General features: G+C 36.5%; 1 protein-coding gene and 1 non-coding gene across 6 annotated transcripts in view; one reads left to right on the top strand and one right to left on the bottom strand.

Moving 5' to 3' along the window:
- Window positions 1-22087, top strand: part of LOC106665170 (protein sprint) — a 450469-nt gene that overhangs the window by 228644 nt on the left and 199738 nt on the right. The gene's annotated exons all lie outside the window — the stretch shown is intronic.
- On the bottom strand, window positions 4245-4317 carry Trnad-auc. Its single transcript has one exon. It is a non-coding gene; the product is annotated as a tRNA-Asp (tRNA).

The following is a 22087-nucleotide window of genomic DNA, read 5'->3' as shown; positions in this document are numbered from 1 at the left end:
ATGACCAAACACCCTCGTCAAGAAATCCATAAATTCAAAAACAATTTTGGTGATGTTGGTTAGTGCGCAAGTGGAGATCTCCTGTTAAACACTGTGAATATTATTGGGTCCGTCTATTCTCGACGTTTTACTTACGATTCACCAGTAAGGTGTATCAACATTACGCTATCTCCCGTGAGGGACACAGGACTGTGGATCATTGCTGATCAGTTCAACATAAAATTTCATAAATGCGGTGGAAGAGTCGTGTAAGTAAGTGTACAACTTATTTGCCAAGCTAGTGGTTTTGGGTTCGAATCTCGGCATATCCCATGGATTTATTTTCTTTAGAATAACTTGGAAAAAAGTGTGTAGCTGTTTGACTCCTCGTCAATATGTTTAACTGATAAGCATATTTATCTGAAAAAATAATTAAAAATATATGTGTATATTTTTGTCATGTGAAAATTTATAAATCTTAGTTGGTATAAGGTATGTAGCACAAATCGTTAGTTACTTTTTTACAGTATAGCAGATTATTTGAAAAAAAAAAATTATAGTATATTTTTGTTAATTTAGCTGTGTTATATGTTATAATGTGTTATGGGGTGCGCGGGGGCGAGTGGGTGGGAAGTCTGACTTTTGTTGGTCGCGCTAGCGTTTTAAGTACGAAACTCGGCATATCCCAATCTAATTTTTTTTTTATTTTTTACGAGGGTTCGCAACAGCAGAGGTCATATAAACCCTCAGGGTGCGGTGTGTTTGAAAAAAAAAGCCCATTTGTAAGTATGTTCGAATCTCGAACCCGGCACCTTTACCTTACAGTGATGAGCGGCGTGTCAAAGACTAAACCTTGCGGCCACCGACGCCCCCTAATCATTATTGTTATAATCACAATTGATCATATTTTGAAAAAACTTTTGTAAAGCGATGTGTAACCTGTTCATAATTTGTTGAAGTAGTGAGGAGCGGACAAAAATGAGATCATTTCAAAAAAACACTTTTTTCATTTTTTTGCTGACGTTTCGGCCTTTATTCGGGTCATCTTCACGGTCTGGGCAAATTACAAAACATGTTGATTGGAAAACATACAATTCAATATGTAAGTTAATACTTGGTACAAAATTTATATTTCAATCAACATGTTTTGTAACTTACCCAGGCCCTGAAGATGACCCGAATAAAGGACGAAACGTCGGCAAAAAAGATGAAAAAGGTTTTTGTCGAAACTACCTCATTTTTGACAGCTCTCACGTCTTCAACAAATTATGAAACAAAACAGTAAAGTGATTTGAACCCTTGTCCGCGATAACCAACCGGTATTAGACATTAAGTTCTCCTTTAGAACAGGAAAATAATCGAAATCAAAATAAAAACATAAGGTGCTTTTTAGTAGGCGATTAAAAATCTTGTGTGTCCTAATTTCAACTACCTAAGTTGGTAGTATAGAAATGCTGTGTGATCAATTACAAAACTGTTTATTAAATGTTCGTCTGAATCTTAGAGACCTGTTAAGAACGCTTTTCAAATACCCCCATCATTGGATCTTTATGTCGTATAACATTATAGTGGGTTAGGGCTGTTCCTTTTATGGTTGGAGAAGTCAAAAGGGCTATTCCAGGAGTCGAATAGTCTAAGTAATAAAAAGGAAAAGGTCGAACAGGTTCCTTGAGGAGCTAGATAAAAAAAAGAAGAGATCATCTTATGAAGACAGTCCCCGTGAAATGGTTTTATCACCGGGTGTAAACCCCTTTGTTGTTTCACCCTAAAAATAACAACGGCCCCTTGACTGAAGACTGGTCGTTTGAGGCGCGGTTATAGTACGAGGACCACGTCTCGGAGAAATAAGACAATCAGGGGATATTTCTCAACACGCCGTTTGCTTTAATTCCGACTAGGGTGAGGTGTATACAAGTAACAAGCTTAACAGGCATAAAACCAATTTTTAGAACGTCTGCCGGCATCAGGAGGAATTGGAAGTATTTTCATCCCCTTGGAAAACCAGTTTTGCACAATTTAATCTAGAACTGTCTGTTCTCACAAATGGCTCCGTCAGACATTCCCAATTTCAAGTTAGACTTTTTTGTGTTATGATTTTATTTATTTTATTTTTATTGACTTTGATATATGCAATAGTTGGTACTTACTATACTCATTTAAGACAAAAGATTTAATTAAATGTACACTTTTATGAAAGATGGTTTTTCTTTGATTTTTAATTAGCAATAATAAGTGATATCAGGAGAAATGGTTAAAGCTCACATAAATAATTTGTTTCCAATTTGGGTTAAATTGAGTTTTCCAGTTATTATATTTTATATTATATATATTTTATATTATGAATCAAATACACGAACGAAACATGATTAATGAAAAAATTATAAAAGCATTGATCAGATAAAGTGGTTGAATATTCATACATACAGCGAGAACTGGCTGACCAGACACGACAATACTCCTTATCTTGTTATTGTTCAATAAAAAAGGTTTATTATATTATTTTATAATTGAAAAGACATACCTGGTTGAATAAATATTTATGAAATATTAATTAACAAAACATATAATAATGAACAAAAACAACACCAGAAAACATAGCCGACATTTGCTTTATTTCCTGATTTTTAAATATTTTGAATATATATTTGTTTTAATGTTTCGAAGTCATTAAAAAAAGGATGTGATAAAACCCACCTGGAAAAGACATTTTTCCCTAACTTTTAAAATTATACGTAAGTAGGTGTAAAATTTACTGAAAATCTTTACTTTTCATTGAGCAGCGAGTACGGAAAAAGGCAAAATATTAAAATTCTTTAGCATTTCTCTCAATATTTTCAGATGAAGCCAATTGTGACAGTTTTTCAAAATATCACATCCAGTAGTATTTCGTTGTTTTATAAACAGTAATTATTATTGTACATGGCCTGTACCTCGGCCTGAAAATGACGCCTGAGAAAGCTTGATAGGCCCTAACATCATGGCCTTGCGATGACCGGATCATAGCATCAGGCCTTCTGACGCTAAGCTCGTAGTGAAAAACAAATTCAAAACAGAAGGCAGCGTCAGTGGGAGGGGTCATCTGAGAGATGGTCAGGGAGGGCACGACCTGTATAAGAGTCCTCGAGAGCTGAGCCGGAGACGAGGATTCGTCCTTACCCAATTGAGAATAGGTCATATGCGATTGACACGGGGTCAGAACCCGCCCAGGTGCCCTTTAAGGAGAGAAAGGTTGCTGGATGTATCCCACATAATAGAAGCTTGTTATACCATGGCTCATTACAGAGAGCGTGTAGACATACTGCCGAATTTAAGAATGGTTCTCGGCCGCGGTATCGAGTTTCTACGTCCGTTCCACTTTTTGGAGAACGTCGTGAGTGCGTGCTTTTATTTGAGTGAGTGGTAGGGATGGTGAAATGTAGCGTCACTGCCCCTCAGCAGAGTATGAGTTTAATAAGGTCGACGACGGATATTCATAAATGAACACCATCGACCCTAAGTTAGATTGAATAATTGGTACCGTGCTTAGGTCGATGGAGGATCATCCAGTACTCCAGTTATGTGTAGGACCTTAGGGTTAGCACATCGGATAGTGACAACCCTTCGGGGTGAAATTCCAGAGTAATAGTGGTCTATTGACCAAATTACGTCTTTCAATTAATTAATCTTTTTATGTGAAGTTTTGGTCGAATTGAAAGTGTCACGAGTGGGATTGGAACCCACGACCTTGAAGTAACGATAGCTGAAGTGGTTAGAGCAGCGGCGTATTGAGCCGAAGGCCGTGGGTTCGAATCCCGCTCATGACACTAACTTTTTCTTTCGACCAATACCATAATTAAAAATATTAATTAATTGAAAAAATAATTAATATTTTGTAATTGATCTTTCAAAAATTGTTTTCTATTAATGACTAAATTGAATTGATTTCCCAATTCTCGCTGTATTCAAAATATCACAGTGAAATTTGTAATGGCCAAAGCTCTTCCACAAGCCGTTCTAAAAGGGAAATGGAAGGAGACTTGATAGCTGAGCTGGAATCTAAACGCTTTTTCGTGGACTGTCAAATTTTCTTTGGCAAGAAAAAAAGTAGTTGACCTGCAAATACATTCAGCCCACTTTCATCAAGCGCAATCGCATAAGGGTTTTAAATATGTTTTTCGTTTGAAAAGGATTTCCACGTTATTTTCAATTCACTAGTTTTCGTGGTCCGCATGACCAATTAATATATTTCAATTAATTAAGGTTTTTAGTTGAGATAAAAAAGTCAGTGTCACGAACGGGATTCGAACCCACGACCTTCGGCTTGATACGCCGATACTCTACCACTTGAGCTATCGTGACTTCGATCGACTCGGACACCAACTTCCCATCTCAACCCCACCTTTTGAATTTTCCCTTCTTTTTGCCATTTTTCAGGATTATTTTCAATTACATAGTTCTATTATATGAGTTGAATATTTCATTTGTCTAAATTAGCGCAAAGTTCGTTTTGCAATTTGTTTGTTCAATTTTTATTAATGTAAGAATACCTTCGTTTTAATCATTTATTGTCCACAAACACACGGTCAACTTTGTATCTTCTTTTTATTTTTTTTTTTCCTATTATCATTATGTTTTATTTTTGTGTGGTGATTAATGACCGTTAATCGATATTTATTTAGAAATCGTGAGATGCGGTCTGGTGTGATGCAGGTTTTATTTTTGTGTTCAATGTATAATTAATATTAATAATTAGTCAGTTTTCTTTTCAACAACTAAATTGTTAATTTCAGATTGGTAATAATAATTCAAAGTTTGTCTGATTTTTCAATGCAAGAATTACTTTCTTCGATTCGAATAACTTTCTTTGGATTTATTCATGCATATACCAGTTTTCTGACAATTTGTTCAAACGAGGGAAAGATTCACTCCTACTGTAAAGGATATAATGAATGACCCATTTTGAAAAGGAAGGTCGTTATGTAGGGCATCTTGTTTATTAACTGTAATAAAACGAGTTAAGCTTATTATAATGTTACTTTATTTTAGATTTTAATTTTATGGTTGTATTTAAATTATTAAAACTGGTTTCATTTTAGTTTAAAACAACATTCTTAAAGTTCAATAAAAGTTGTTCTTAAACTTAGTTCAATTAGGTTTTTGCGTTTGTTTTTCTACATCTTGAGAACAGGAAGTTCATAAATTTGGCCAATTTGAAAATCCTTTTTCAGGTCAGGAAATAAAGGAGGCGATAAATATTTTAAACGTTAACCGATCTTGTCAAGTCATGACAGCGGTAACGGTCGTAACCCGTTTCCATGCCATAAACGGAATACTAGTCATTGATGACAATTGCAATATTCTCTCGGCCCATGTTGCAAGAGCAGCGGAGACAGATTTACGGCTCGCGTCCGCATAAATAACCGGGTAAAAGTATTTTCTCTTTTTGGCATAAGAAGGGCTGTAGCCACTTCCCTCACCAACGCTACTCAACAGCCTCTTCAAAGGGAATGTTTACTTTTAGGGCCGACGCGTAAGAGTACGGGCGTTTTTCATGTCGGCTTGTTGAAGTAGAACATCTTGCTTGGATGCCTTCTGAACATTTCTGTTTTATGTCCTTGGAGAATTGTAAATAATAGTATAAGTAAATACATTTCATTGGACATTTTTTACTAATATCGTATTATTATTTTTTCAAATCTTCCCAGGCATGATACAGAACATAAAATGTTTATAGGTTGCTAAAATGGACAGTTCATAGATACCTTGGAGACCTGAAAAAAGACTCATTTCAAAGAAAAAGACATTCATTATTTGAAAATAAAATTGGCTGATATTATCCAGCCCTTATCATATAAAAAAATTCGATTACGAATTTTATCAGTATATATTTTTAATGCTCCTCTATCCTCAGAAAAGAAGCGTTTTCTAAATACTATGACATTTTGTAAAATCACCATTAAATCTTCTGACTTCTTTATCAAAAATTGGTGTTGAAGAACAGAACTTAAAAATGTTACAATATACAAATATTACAGTAAACCAGCCGAAAACAACCTTTCACTTTGTAAACATCACTTTTTACAAATTAAATTTGGAATAATAGGAAAATCATATATATACAAGTTCGATTTTTGCTTGTGGCGCTAGCGTTTTGAGTACGAAACTCGGCATATCCCAATGGAGTTCTAATCATGATTGTTATAATCATAATTGATCATATTTTGAAAAAACTATTGTAAAGTGATGTGTGTTCCTTAGTAACCAGTGGATTCATAATTTGATGAAGTCGTGAGAGCTGTCAAAAATGAGATAGTTTCGAAAAACACCCTTTTCATTTTTTGCGGACGTTTCGGCCTTTATTCGGGTCATCTTCAGGGCCTGGGTAAATTACAAAACATGTTGATTGGAAAACATACAATTCAATATGTAAATATAATATTTGGTTCAAAATTGATATTTCAACCAACATATTTTATAAGTTACCCATTGCCTGAAGAAGACCAGAATAAAGGCCGAAACGTCGGCAAAAAAATGAAAAAGGTGTTTTTCGAAACTACCTCATTTTTGACAGCTCTCACGTCTTCGACAAATTATGAAACAAAACTGTAAAGTGATTTGAACCCTTGTACGCGATCTCCAAAATATAATTGATGTGATTTGTACCCTACGGGTAGATGGAAGTTATTTCTCCCTGTATGACAGTAATTAATGTTATGTCGCTTTCTTAAAATTTGATGAGTAATGCCATGCTTGCCAATATTTTCCGATTCAATCATTACAAACATCCCTCTTTGAATTTCCGCTGACTAATTTAGAAATCAGAATGGTGGACTTTAGAAAATATTCATCCTTTTTCCAGCGGGCTCATGCAAGGGATTCCGAACGATCCGTGTGGAAAATTGATGCTGTCTGTCGGGAATGAAGATGGGAAACGGTTCGATCGCCTCTCACGTAGGCGGGGCATCACGTTTGGAATTTAAGACCGGCTCATATTTACGGAAGTGTGTTCGTCAAATGGCACAATCCACTTGGGAGGTTGAAAACGCCGTATTTCCAGTTCCCTGGGGGGAATTCGATTAGGTAAAAAACTGACAAGGCCATCATCATATGATGTTAATTGCCAGAAACAACCCAAGAAACGCGTTATGACTTTTCACAATTCACCGTGAAATAAGATGGTCTTATTTGAAAGCATGTTTTATTCAAATGTGCAGTGCTGTTGCACCGGTGCCGGCGATGCGTGAATACAAATTTCCCTCACACTGCTTTGGAATGCCAAATTGAAGATTTCCACCGCAAAAACCTTGTACTAAACGTGCTATTTTCGATTAGCTTGCAAACTTGTCTTAACATATAATTATTGATCTTTTTTTGCAATTCGATTCCCCCAGGAAATGTAATGGTCATGTTACACTCATATGGGAACATAGTTTCGAAACGACCAATTTGCAGGGATTAAATGTATATAGTGTGATAAATTTAAAACTAACCAGTCGGGATTAAACGAAAACAAAGCTTTTTTCCTTCGTTATATTACAACTGTAGAATCAACTACAACAAGCAAATATAATGTCGAGTAGAGACACTTCGATATAGGTAAATCTTAGGTAAAAACACGCTTTCACCAAAGTTAAGATCACGAGGCCATCGGCGTGTATGTTGGCGGTAAGGAGTATTGGAAGTACATTAGAGGAAAGTTAAGTTACTAAAGGTAGGGGATGACCAGCGAGTGAGTGAGGAGTGGAATTTGTTGTATCTTGGTTTGATGGCGTGGGAAAAATAACTATGTTGCAAAGCTTTAAACCCTTTAATTTCATATATAGTTTAAGTATATTGCAACTCTTCTATGACAAATTTTCCTCAGTCATTATTTATTGTATACGATAATTGAAAATCTAATCAGTTAGTATTTTTCCCTTTCTGTGTCACGCTACTCCTCTCTCTCTCTCTCTCCTCTCTCCTCTCTCCTCTCTCCTCTCTCCTCTCTCCTCTCTCCTCTCTCTCTCACTCCTCTCTCTCTCTCGTTTTCTCTCTTTCTCTCTCTTTTACTAGTGACATGCGATACGAATCGATATCGATGGTAAAGTATCGCGTATTTTTGGTATCGAATATTTTCATTTGATTTAAGTACTGTATCGAGTAGATTTTGTAGTATCGATAAAAAAACTCAAATAGATTTTTCATCGAGTGTTCAAGTAATATTGAATTGTTCGAAACATATCTTTCATTAAACTGGTAGCTGACCTATTACTACCTACAAGCGGCATGTGTCAACAAAGTTTGTCGAGATTTCGAATTGGTGGTTGGTAACTCTGCTAATAATTCTGGTAACTCATAATTCTTTCCCGCGCCGCACCTCGCACTTTAAATTTCGGTAATTTTTTATAAAATGATTTTGCCTTCACCTACCAAAAAAGTAGCCTTCCTTCTCATAGGTAGATAGCCAATCATGTCTCCTCCCAAAAGTAAGGCATGAGGTTATTTTACTAAGAAAACTGAATCGTCGGCATCTTGTAAACTGTGCGGCGGGAATGCGTCTAATCTTTTCAAACATTTGAAAACCACACACCCATTGATCAATTTTCTTAAAACTCGATAACGATAAAATTGAAATATCTATTTTCCACATCCTACATGTATTTGTTAAATGTAAACAATGTTTGTAAATCCCAGGCCCTGAAGATGATCTCAATAAAGGTCGAAACGTTGGCACGATAAACAAAATGTTTTTCTGGAACCTATATCACACCAGACTGCATCTCACGATTTCTGAATAAATATCTATTTTGTTGAAATGTGTTGACAGATTTTCGTTGTTCTTACCAACGTACCCACTGTATGAAAAAATATTTTAAAATATGAAGAAAAAAACTCCAAATTTATGTTTATTTTAACGCGTGAGCATATTTTACCCACAAGTCGATAGTGAATACTCGATAGTATCGAATAGTTTCTGTCAATACTTGAGTAGTATCGAATTTTTCTTTCGATACTATTATATGGAATATTAATATTTTAATGTAATTAATAATATTTTCTTGTATGGCATGTCACTATCTCTTAGTCTAAATCAATTCCTCATTTCCCTTCTCTCGCACTTCCCATCTTCATCATTATCTCTTTCTCCGACACTGAAAGAGAGGCAAATTTGTGAAATTTGCAAAAAATTAAAAGAATGATATTCGTTCCGTTTATCTCTGTTTTGCTCATTTTCTCTCTCCCATTCTTTGTTTATCTCATTCTCTCTCTCTCTCTCTCTCTCCCTCTCTCTCTCTCTCTCTCTCTCTCTCTCTCTCTCTCTCTCTCTCTCTCTCTCTCTCCCTCCTCTTACATTTTACTTGAAACAAATCCTGCCATGAATACTACTGAAATTAAAATTACTGTTTTAACAAAGTAAATTTAAACGCGAGGAAGACAAAACTAAAATCTTGCTTACATGTTAGCATTGTCATTGAAAACATAATCTCGGAAATAATTACAGGTGTAAAAGTGTTGCTTTAGGAATGCCCAGCATTACACGTAATTCCACTGTGAATATGTAAACCGTGTCACATAAAATTTTAGTGACCTGTTGATTTTACGACTCCCCGGCCAGGGGTTGGCAGTACGACTTAATAAACTCCGCTTTAATCTACAGGTCATACTCGTGTTTGTTCATGGGTGTATTTCAAAGCGTACCATTTGGAAATACCTATTTGACTATGAATATGGTGGTCCGCCTAGCCTCGCTTTATTCATGATGCGATATTTAATCAGTCTCTCGTCAATACTTACTAATTTTGTCTATTATCATTTAAAACTGTACAATTGTTAAGAATTAAATTGTAGTTATTGGTTAGTTAGTAAACGTTGTATAAAGAACTGCTTAGAAAATTATTAAGAAACGCTACCCAGATAACGTGATTAATTCCCGTTTCGATTAACTTTGGACTGTTATCGCATTGTTATTCAATCACCGTGTTCAGAAAATAATTAAGTAAGTTTTTTAAAGTTATTCCAACTAAAAGGTACGAGGGGTATAAACCTTCGGGGTTTTTGAAAAAAAAAGGCCATTTGTAAGTATGCCGGGTTCGAATGCAGGGCCACTGGATTCGAACCAGGGACCTTTACATTAAGTAGTTGCCGTGTCAAACAATGTTTATCTAACGGTATCTTAATTATTTTTTATAATAACTGGTTTGGGTGTATTTAGCCAGATTAGAATCAAATACTGTCTGTATTGATTTATTTCTTAAAAGTGCTGTGTATAAACAAAGAAAATAAGTTGTTATGCAGAATGAATAATAGACCAAGGTTAATATTTCTATGAGACTATAGCAAATATATTACATTCTCGCAGTCAGAATAGCGAAATCGCAAGACGTTAAAGGTTGTTTCTCATTTTGTACACGGCCCCGTGGTGACCATTCATCTCGGTTCTTCGCAAGCCCCCACCGAGCTTCAATTATTCATGAGCCGGCCACTGCTTTTGCATTCAGCTGGCTCTTTCTTTTCCAATAGTCTTCCTTAAATACCCATTGCCTTGTAATTAGAAAGGTGTACGCAAAATGTCAGGCGACCGTACCAGAAGTTCGAAAAACGCCAGGGTCAACAGAAAGAGAAAGATATCGACCGCTCCGTTCTGGAAGCGGAATAAAATAATATAAATTTTCTTCAGTTAATTAATTAAGTTGAGATAAAAAATTCAGTGTCACTAGCGGGATTCGAACCCACGATCTTCGGCTAGATAGCAGCTGCTCTACCACTTGAGCTATCGTGACTTCGATACACTGGGACACTAACTTCCCATCTCAAACGCACCTTTTGAATTTTCCCTCCTTTTTGCAATTTTTCATGCTCGTGACACTAACTTCCCATCTCAACCCCACCTTTTAACAATGAAAGTTGATCCTTCGGACTATCTATTATGAATAACAAGTTAATGCTCCTGTGCTCCGGAATAATGCTTCCTTTTCCCATAGGATAAAATTAGAAGACAATAACATTTTTATTTGGAATCTCAATAGAATTGCTTTTTAGAGATCAATCAATTTTTTTTTAAATTCAACACTAGCAATTCGCCAAGTAGAACCTATAAAAGTCTCCTGATAGGATCTTTCAAACCGTTCTGCTAACTGTAACTAAACATTCTTCAGTTAATTAATTAAGTTGAGATAAAAAAGTCAGTGTCGATGTCGGGATTCGAACCCACGATCTGCGGCTACATACGCTGATGCTATCGGGACCTCGATCCACTCGGACACTAACTTCCCATCTCAACCCCACCTTTTGAAGTGGTAGAGCAGCGGCGTATCAAGCCGAAGATCGTGCGTTCGAATCCCTCTCGTGACACTGTCTTTTTTATCTCAACTAAAAACCTTAATTAATTAAATGGTATTAATTGGTCTAGCGAATCACGAAACTAGTGAATTTAATTCTTTAGTTATATGTAATAAAAACAAAAACAAAAAAAGAATTGGCAAAAATAAAACAATATCCGCAGTGAAACACCCTGCATGCATAACAAGTCGTTAACATTTATTACAATGCCCGTGTATGGTAGAAAAGCCGTTGCAAAGTGGAACTTGACGTAATGAAAGACGACAGGCCAGATGTAACACCCTGAACGACAAAAGTAGCTATAATTTAATAAACAACTGTGTAGCATTACAGCCAGTGTAAAAAGAGTATTGGAAACAGGACCTCCTTCCTATATGGAATAACATGTTGCCATATCTGAATAAACAGGTTTTGAACTCATATTTCCCGTGAATCTCAATATTTCGTCTTATTTTAACTGTAAAAATACTGGCCATGAACAAAGCGACGGGGTGTTTTTATCAAAAGAAAGCTTGCAAATTTAAAAAACACTTTCCAGCTCCCACTTATGCCACAGAATAGTTATGTCAAATAGTCCAAAAAAAAATTTTTCAGTCTTCTTTGTAACTGCCATCAAAAATGTTATATAATGTACATTCTAAAGCACTGACCTCAAAAAGGCTACAATAATTAAATCTATTTGTGAACCTTGCTACAATTGTTGCTGAAATTATTTAAAATTGTTTGTCTCCAACTTTGCAGACCGTTTAGTGCGATGGGGTGGCGTCTGGGTTATAAACAGGGCGAGCCAAGGCGCTTACTCCTTCCAGTCTTGAAATTTAAACTTCGTAGGACGCTATCTGTTGGAAGGATCGTTGTTTTCCAGTCTAGCTTTTATCGGATAGATCAAATGAAGAGTATTTCGCTTGAAAATTAAAATTCACGATCGACCTTATGACTTTAAACCGTGCAAATCTAACCCTAAATTTAGAAAACTAAAAAGCGGCCCCCTTTTTCCCAACTAAAATCTGGTTTGGCCTTAATCTATGTACTGATACCTTCAATATTTAACAAAAGCCAAAAAATGAGCAACATTTTATTACATATTATTAAATCTATCTGAGGTTACCGAGCTTTTTCAGCGTGACATCAGGGTTATAAGCAGGTGATATAAAAAGCTGACGCCCGTTTCTGTGAATTTCGCTCTTGCAAAACGCGCGACGAGTATATCGCAAACTTAGTACAAATTTAATAATCCTTCTCGATAAAACAAGTTCGAAGAGTAAGACTTAAGCTTTTTTTTTATAAATATTCAATTTCACCACCGGTACGGTTTCTACTGCGAAATTACCTAGGTCTTTGCCCACTAGAGCGTATCATACTAGGACCATAACCGTACCGCCACATGCAAATAAATATTCTTTACATCATTTAGTATTAGAAAATGCCCACTACACTGTTACGTCACCGGTCAACACCGTACCGTGCCGTGCACGTTCAGTCAAAAATCGGCTGCCGAGAAATTTTGCAGTTGTCGGCCCGGTCCGGGTATGACACGTGACCGTTGTGCCGGCCTACTGCGTTGCTGTCCCGTTCCACACAAGTTCTTTGCATTTGACGAAGAGATCTGTATTTATGTTCTATTGTATTGTGAGTGTTTTTGTCTTAATAAAAATGGAGGATGAACAACTAATCGAATATGTTCGTAATTACGAGTTTTTATACAATTTACAACATATAGTGTTTTTTTCCCTCTTCCTCGTCCAAAATAATGGCAATCATGGTCAATTCTCGTATAGATAATTTTCTAATAACCATATTTTATTTAACAAATTCACCCCACACAAGAAAACAAAAGTTCACAAACGACGTGTTTTTAAAAAAGAAATTTACGACAGCGACTGAAGTTGGACGGCTACGAAACGTTTTTACATACGGGCATTGTAGTGCCCAGTGCGTTGTTGTTGTTTTTTTCGTGCCTGACACGGTCCTAGTATGTTACGTTCTAGTGGGCAAAGACCTTTATGGACAAATCGGTCAAAAATATCTAGCCGAATTTAAGTGATACATGGCATTTCCAGCTTGTATTGTACCTGATAATCAACATAGTTGTACTTAGTTATTACCCTCTTGCCTGATTCATCATCATCTTCGACCAACGTACACCTGAAATTTGTATATATGACTCGACTTAGCTAAAACGGTAGAATGCCCATTTACCTTCAAATCTGTGCAAAATAGACCAATTTCAGACTGCTGCTACTTATGATATTTTCAGCAACGATGATAATCAGCATACTTATACTTAGTTATTAGGTACCTTCTTGACCACTTCACCGTTAAGTTCTACTGAAGTACACCTGGAATACTCGTTAAACTTCCTCTTATTTTCATTTTTTAATCAGTCCTCTTGTTATTAAGTCTACGTTTTTCGACAGTGCGTTTGCACTTATGGGTGACCAAACGAGGTCGAACTTGATATACGAGTATCGTGGTCCTAGACGAATGTGTTCATAATTCAAGCGCAATTGCCTTCCTAAGGTCAACAATTCAACTTGGCTGCTGAGATTACAAGGTTTTCCATTGCGTATCTTTTGTTTGACATATGGGAATGTAAAATATATTGATCATTTTGAATGCAGTTTCACTGTTGTCAGTTCAACGTCAATAAATTTCAGAAAGTACCGTGCGCTATTCGTTTATTTATTGCTTTGTAACCAAACGGTTCGTGTAGTGCGTTATGCTTCGTTGTTACACTCACTCTGCGCCCACGTTGGCCGATTAAACCTGATGCCACGTAAACGTCTGCCTATCAATCAGACACATGATAAAATCTCACGGCCCATCAACTAACCTGCAACGGACTTCGTCGTCCCTTAAAGCATCTCCCCCGATTTGCACACGCCCTCGTTTAATCGCGTTTAGCTCCGCTCTGAAATTGGAGGCCGAGAGGGTTTAAATATTCATGAACGAAGGTTCATTTGCATTCCGTTTTGTACGACGGCTTTGTGCTATTTATTTTGTATCTGCTTTAACATGTTATGCTGAAAAATGCTTAGTCATTCGAATATTTTTACACTCCCTGAGTCTTGTAAATTCCTATATGTAAACAATATACTAACAACTCCAGTCTATTTAACTAACAAAATTTCCCATATTTTGTAAGTCTTTTACTTGATCACGATCGAACAGAAAAAAATTGATTTGACAACAAAATTCCATGATTGAACAAACAAAACAGTTGTGAACAATATTGATCGCCATTGTGAAGGAGAGCATTGGCCAACGGGATTTTTTTGTGTAATAATATCAATATATATATTGTCATTTTTCCTGGAAAAAATGAATAATCAGCACAACCATTAAGCATGCAAGCATGAGAAAATCAAACAAAATTTATGTCATCTGGCATACAAAAGGCACCCAAACCGATGAAGGTGTCAGGTCAAGAAGTGAACCTCACTAGGAGAGAACTTGCTCGGCCATTGCACGGCCGAATAGGGCCGGATGATCCAAAAACGAAGAAACGAATGAACACGCGTCCATTAGAACCAATTCGTTCGGTCGTGTTGGGCCGTGTACGGCCGAAGCACTTTCCGATCCAAATAAAGTTGGATTTTCCAGTCCTATTCGGCCGAATGGTTACTTCGACTTCAATTGTCAACCACGTGACATCAAACGCTCACCATTGTTCAACGCCTTCTTTGCTCTTTGCTTACCTTTTCATTTCGATGGATTGCGAAAAATTGATAAGTGCGGTTGAGGAGCAGGCTCTTGGGACATGCGTGATCCACTCTATCACCGGCGAGATGTCCAGCGTAAGCTATGGTCAAGGATAGCTTTAGAAATGGAACTTCCAATGTGTTTGTTTTTTTCTTTCATTCCATTTGTATGTAAACTAAGAATTTTCGAGCAGCAACAAATCTTCTACATCCATTTGGGCTGTGTCGTGACCTGACGAAAATCGGCTACAGTGGACGACGGCGTTCGGCTATATTGCCGGTCGTCCGCTTGGTCAAATAGTTCGGCTGTTGAACGGCCGTCGTAGTTCGGTTCCAATGGAGCAAGTTCGGCCGAAAACGGCTCCAGTGGACGGCCTAACTTCTTTCAAGCTGAAATGCTTGCTATCGAAACTTATGCGAAGGATCGGACCACCTAGGCTAGACCTATGGCGTCCCTCGAATGCGTGCAGCAGGTGTAGGCTGAGCTCGATAAGAGACTTTTTACCGTAGACAGTGCTCATCTAGGGGGTGGGTAGCAATCCCACTTTAAACTAAAACCGCTGTCGGGGCGTTCCCGGAAGTTTCTACGCTGGGGGAGCCTCTACAGTCAGAGAGATAGAGTGGCCTTCTCTATCTAGGGGGTACGCGAGGGTGGGGGGGGACGGGCTGATGTATTTCGGCCCGTTAGCCCCTCGCGTGCGGCGTACGACCCGACGCAGAATGCGGGCCCGACCACTCGGAATGGATAAGCGGAGAGCGTGGCTACTGACCCTTAGGGGCCGGGACACCACTACACCAATGCTGCGGCGGTAACACCATTCCGTCGTATGCGGAGGTGCGTCAGCTCTCATCTTGAGAATCAAAACGTCCGATAAGGCCATGAGCCAGGTGCGGACGTTAAAGATCCTCTTGTCTTGTTGACGATGAGTAATCGGGAACAATATCGAAACTTATACCATAGAAAATACAAAACAGGTAACACTGGCAAAAACCCTCATAAGATCACACATCTAACAATCTGACAATATCATGAGTGCCAGGGTGCAAACAATTGCAAGTGAAATCATCGAAACAACCCGGTCAGAGTATGATCTACAAGATATTGACGCAGAACCTGTGTAATTCGGATAACATAATCAAACATATACTTCTCCATTCGCAATTTGGATCCACGCTACACAAAACAAAAAATCGATGAATTATAGATGCGCCAGATTATCATGCTTATTATGTTTTCCTAAGTTTTTGAAGATTTAATGCTCTATTTCAGATGTGACATTTTAAGAGTTTTTAGGGACCCTTGGTTGTCCGATCTTACGCGTATTTTTCTTCTTTTAAAATACCAAAACCTCCAACGCTGGGAGACATATTTCTACGGTTAGACAGATAAGGCACTATTTTTCTTACTCAATGAGACCAAATTCAATGATGACCCTATTTGTAGGTTATCTGCCGAGAAGACAGAAACTGCCATATTATCAATGAATGTGATGTAACCTTCAATGGAGACATAACCTAAAGTACCAAGAAGACCCAAGACAAAGAATTTTAGCAATGACAGTCATTAACTTACTATTATTAAAAAATTATTGAACTGAACTAAGGAAGTAAAAATAAGTTACAATGAGCCAAAAGACTGTTATTCTTAGGCAATACCAAATCCCCTAGTAACTTCCTCTTCATCATAATCATCATATCGATAATACTGAAGCAAATTTCAGCTTTAATTAATTATACTTTTAAATTACGGTTTTCGTTGAGGTGAAAAAGGAAGCAGGATTCCAACCCACTTAACTTCGATCCGCCTGGACTCCAGCATCTCATCTTAACCTATAACCTTTAGAATTTTTCTCTCCTTTTGTCCTATTTTTAATGGGGTTTTACTATCCCACACATGTGTCTTGCTTTTTCATATCAACCAAGACTTTAGATTTGTAGTGGAAAAGGTTAAAGTTTATAAGAAAACAGTTAACACGAATAGAATTATATTAATAACAAACATAACTTGGGTTTAACATAATATTACATAACATAACGTGAATCATCTAGCCCCGACTTAGGACCGACGTGGCGACACGACCCTTACCGCCATACATGGATTTAAATATTAAAAGTATAAGTAATTAAAATAATTAATACGGTCAAATATGACCACTAAGTACATATATGGGTAAAGTTCACTATTCAACATGGTCTGAAAAATTCACACACATCCAAAGTCTTATTTATTTGAACGACTTAATTATATGTGCTGTCAAAACAGTTGATTTTTATTCAGGAAAAATACCATGTTAAAGCTTCTCTATTGTTTTCATCCAAACATTTTACTAATCACTGTATAGTTTTCACTCTTTTAGCTTATGTGAACAAACACGAAGAATCTACTAAAAATGTCAACTATTTCAAAACTGAATATTATAGTATGGCTAATAATTGAAACATAGTTTATATATTTTGTTTCAGATTTTTAATCATTATCCTTATACTCATCATAGTTTCAGTTTTTTCTATTCACTTATTATTTTTTCAATTAAAACCATCAGTAATTGGTGAAAAGCCATTAATTAAGCTGAAAAGGCATACTTGTAGAAGGATTAATCGCATCTGTATGTTTGTTTCAACTTACATAACCTGTGTGTACCACAAATTGTGAATCACAACACTTTCACAGAAAACCAATATGACACAACAAAAATAGCACCACACTTTATTCCCTGAAGATGACCCGACTAAAGGTCGAAACGTTGGCAAAAAATGAAAAAAGTGTTTTTCTAAACTATCTAATTCCTGACCGCTCCTCACGACTTCAACAAACTACAGTTCGAACTTATGATCTTTATCTTAGTTTTTTAATTCTATATTCAATTTATTACGCACTATTTTTTAAATTTTTTAAAGTTTCAGTTTTTTCTATTCACTTCCAGTTCTTTTATTATGTTTTCAATTAAAACCATTAGTAATTGGTGAAAAGCCATTAATTACCAAGCTGAAAAGGCATACTTGTAGAAGGATTATTGGGTTGTCCGGAAAATAATGCAGGATTTTGGTATTAAACAAAAAAAAAGAAACTAGTTACTTTAAAGCAATGTTCTTTAATCAAAATAATTNTGACATTCATACAAATGAGTAATCCTGTAAACGTAAACAGAATATTTTATATAGATTTTTTTTAATGAAAACTTAAAATCCTGCATTATTTTCCGGACAACCCGATAGAATAGAAGGATCGCATCTGCATGTTTTGTTTCAATTTAGTTAACCTGTGTGTACCACAAATTGTGAATCACAACACTTTCACAGAAAACCAATATGCCACCACAAGAATAGCACCATACTTTATGCCCTGAAGATGACCCGACTAAACGACGCAACGTCGGCCAAAAATGAAAAAGGTGTTTTTCTAAACTATCTAATTCTTGACCGCTCCTCACGACTTCAACAAACTAGAGTTCCAACTTATGATCTTTATATTAGTTTTTTAATTCTATAGTCAATTTATTATACACTAATTTTTTTAAATTAATCTTTTGAATGAATTATACACTAGCTTCAGACTCAGTCTTTATTTTCGAGTGTAATGACTGTTTGTTGTAAATGCTTAAAGATGTGCTCCTTCAAATCATAGAACATAGGACCTAAAAACATACAAATTCACCCTTAATGTTCAAAATATTCCCCACTCTTAGGATTCACTAGAAATTTTGCACTATATATCAATTTTTTTTAGATTCCAACCGAGAGGATGTTGTATATTGGCAGTAGAGAAGCAGATTTAAAGACAGACCTCCAATAAAAAATCAAAGAATAGTAAGGACACGCTGGATTTATTATTTGACAGGCATTCCTTTACGGTCGATTTGTGGCCTGCCGTAAAATTCATAAGACCAGACTGGATGACCACCCCCGGCACATATGTGGCCGGTTTTTAATAACAGCCGCCCGTGAAAAGAGTTAATTTTCATTCCCCGAATGCAAATACCAGTGTTTTCAAATAACTAATAAAAAATCGACAGAAAAAACTGGTTTTAATCAGCCGTGCTGTCATCGTATGAAATGTGTACGAACGAGATGACCTTAATATAGGATATGTTAGTAAAAAAATACCTATTAAATCAGATAGTAAGGGAACGCTTCAAAATTTGAATTGTAAACAAATTAACACGGGACAATTTGTAGAATGTCCAACGACTTCAAATCCCACGGGAAAAATCCTGGCTTACGTGCCATGAAAAAACGAATGAACCTGCTAAGCAGGACTGGATATGTAAGCTCAGAACCTGTACAGGATATTAGCAATTTTGATTTGAAACAAAATGTAACAATCAAGATGAGTCGAATGATTTGTTACCGAGGATTCTGGCCGAATAAAGGAAAAAAGTATATTCGTTTCATAGTTTTCCGATTTCCATATTGTTACATAAAATGTGCAAAACTCGAGGAACATATTTATTTTTGGTCCATTTCACTTCCGTACGAATTCATACGCATATTCGACCTCTAAACAATGGATTTTATATCATCAGATTAAACGTCGAACTCGAACCGAAACGTAAAAGCCACATCGGTTTGATATCATCGGAATGAGGTCGGCGTGTCGGAACGTGAGAGCGGAACTATCACGAAATCGCGGAAAGAAATAATTTGCAACGCTCGATTTGATGAACTGTGATCGCGAGTGATCTTCCCCGGCCGTGAATTTTCTTTCCTAAATCAAACTCGTAACTGGACAGACAAGCAAGCATTGGCGAACCGAGATGTCAAAGCGGTCATACCGGTTACGCACATGTGATAATCAATCCTTAATTTGTTTACTTCTTTATCAAACATGTAACAACACTCATCCTCGCTGGAATAAGAGCAAGCTTGGGCGACCATAGTTGAATTAGATTAATGTGATTCGTTATAATATAAATTTACTTCGTAATGATTTATCCATTATCCTCAATGAACACCGTGAACGCAGAACCAGCGAGGCTTGGCGGACCGAGATACTGAATTCGGTCAAACTGATTTACGTGATCTTTGGATAAACGATTTTTCGTACAACAGCTAAAAATTTTACGACCTAAATGCAGAAATATCTAGGTCAAACTGACCGAGCTGATGGATAAACAAAAACCTAATCCCATCGCGGCCATTTAATTTTATTCAAAACAACTTGAACTTGGTGTAATTTCACCGACATCTCTTTTTTTTGACCATTTTTAATTTCTTTGCCATACACGTACAAGATAGAAAACCGAAATAACAAAGTTGGCCAAATTTACAGTAGAAGTTCAACAAAATGATCTTATCTGTTTTTTTGTTATTTTTTTTTATTATCTCTTAATTAAACAAGTTAGGATTTTACAATTCAAAAGTAGAAGCAGCGATAGGCGGTCATCGAATAAACAAAAATAAAATCCTCTCCTTCTAATTTGACTTTACCGAAAGAACATTGAAACCTACGAAAAGTACAGTTGAGCAAGACCACACGTGGGCGGTGAAGTTTCAAATTGTCCGACGCCTTTTATTATTATTATTTATTATGGACGATAATTAGAATGTAATGAAACGTGGTCTCGGCTAACAATGGAGATGGTTTCCCCAAATATTCCAACAATTCGACGGCGATGCCTTTCAAAGTTTCTCGAACACAATTTCCCGCAAATAGAAATTAGTTTGAAAAACTCAATAAGCCCTCCCTTGGCGGTAGTGCTCGGGCGAAAACCTGTCGTTGGAATTAGAGGACTTAGGAAATGACTTCAACAAAGGCTTTCATCTTCGAAGAAACTTAGCCTTTTCCACGCAAGACTTACCAACCAACCATTAAGACTGTCAACTTCGCGTTGTAAAAGACAAAAAGGAGGAAATTTCGCATTTGTATCATCGAAAAGTTTTACTGTATATTACATTTATGTAAATGTATTATTATTTTTTAGTATAACTTATCAGTCATTGATGTCTTTTATGGTAATTTTTATAATTCACTTCTTTTCTACCTTATTCTGCCACAATCTAACTATTATTATTTCTCATAAATTTATTAACTGCAGTCACAAAAATATTCATTAAATCTTTATTAACTGATAACATTTTCTTGCTATATTGCAATTTTCATTAGCTTGATTCTTAATTCTCCGGGGCAGGTTCATGAGAACAAAACTGGTCCTTATAACCTGGTCCTTGTGTAGCTACATCTTGGTTTATTTATTGGTTTTCTTCCCATAACCACTAAGCACATATGACGCAGATACTAAGGTATCAAGTGAAGGCATCAAACGATAACAAACTCAACTTCTTTTCCCACTGGTTTCAGCTGTCATTGAAGAGTATAGCAGTTTCTTTATTTCTAATGATATTCCGATGAAATTTTTAGTCAACTAATATCTGCATCTGTCAACTATATCATTGTAGAATGCCTAGTGCAATATGACATTTACTATCATATCTAGACATACCTAGGATGACATACCTCAGATGGTATGTAATTTGGCTGTTCTACCAAGACTAATTGGGCAGTTTTTATTGTAATACAGCTGCGCACTCTACATTTTCATCGCTTCGGTCGGTTCAAAACCGTTTCAGTCCCATGCTGTAGGATGTTTTATTTTATCTTGGTGACACATTTCCATAGGAAGACATCTGCTCATCAGATTGGATGTATTCATACCTGGGTTGAATGTTTTTGGCATTCTATGTTCACTTATGTTCTTCTGTATTGTTCGTCTAATCGTGAATTCCAATCCCAAACATAAGTCGCGACAAAAGTGATAGCACGACTTTTTTTTAAACTTCTACCTGTTCTAGTGGGTCTCACCTTTGCTGGTTACTCCTTTTCCAAAATATAAGTACAACTAATAGGATTTAATGTACTTGTGAAGAATAACCAGGCCCGAATAAATACCTAACCAAATGTCACAGTATTTAGTTAGCTATTAGAGGTCGACTAATCCAATACTCCATTGACTAGATCGCACACTAGTTTTTAATACTCGAAGTTTCTTTGTTCGAATAAGATGCTCGAAACACCAAACTCCGTGAAAGAGGAGCTGACGTTGTTGTCGATGCTACAGCACAGAATAAACTGGTTTTGAACAATTTTTTTTATGCCAAGGAGTCCGAGGACC

Source organism: Cimex lectularius, unplaced genomic scaffold, assembly GCF_000648675.2.
Source record: "Cimex lectularius strain Harlan isolate CLEC.00 unplaced genomic scaffold, Clec_2.1 scaffold140, whole genome shotgun sequence".
Lineage (NCBI taxonomy): Eukaryota > Metazoa > Arthropoda > Insecta > Hemiptera > Cimicidae > Cimex > Cimex lectularius.
Note: the sequence above shows the minus strand (reverse complement) of the source record. Positions and strands in the feature narration are given on the sequence as shown.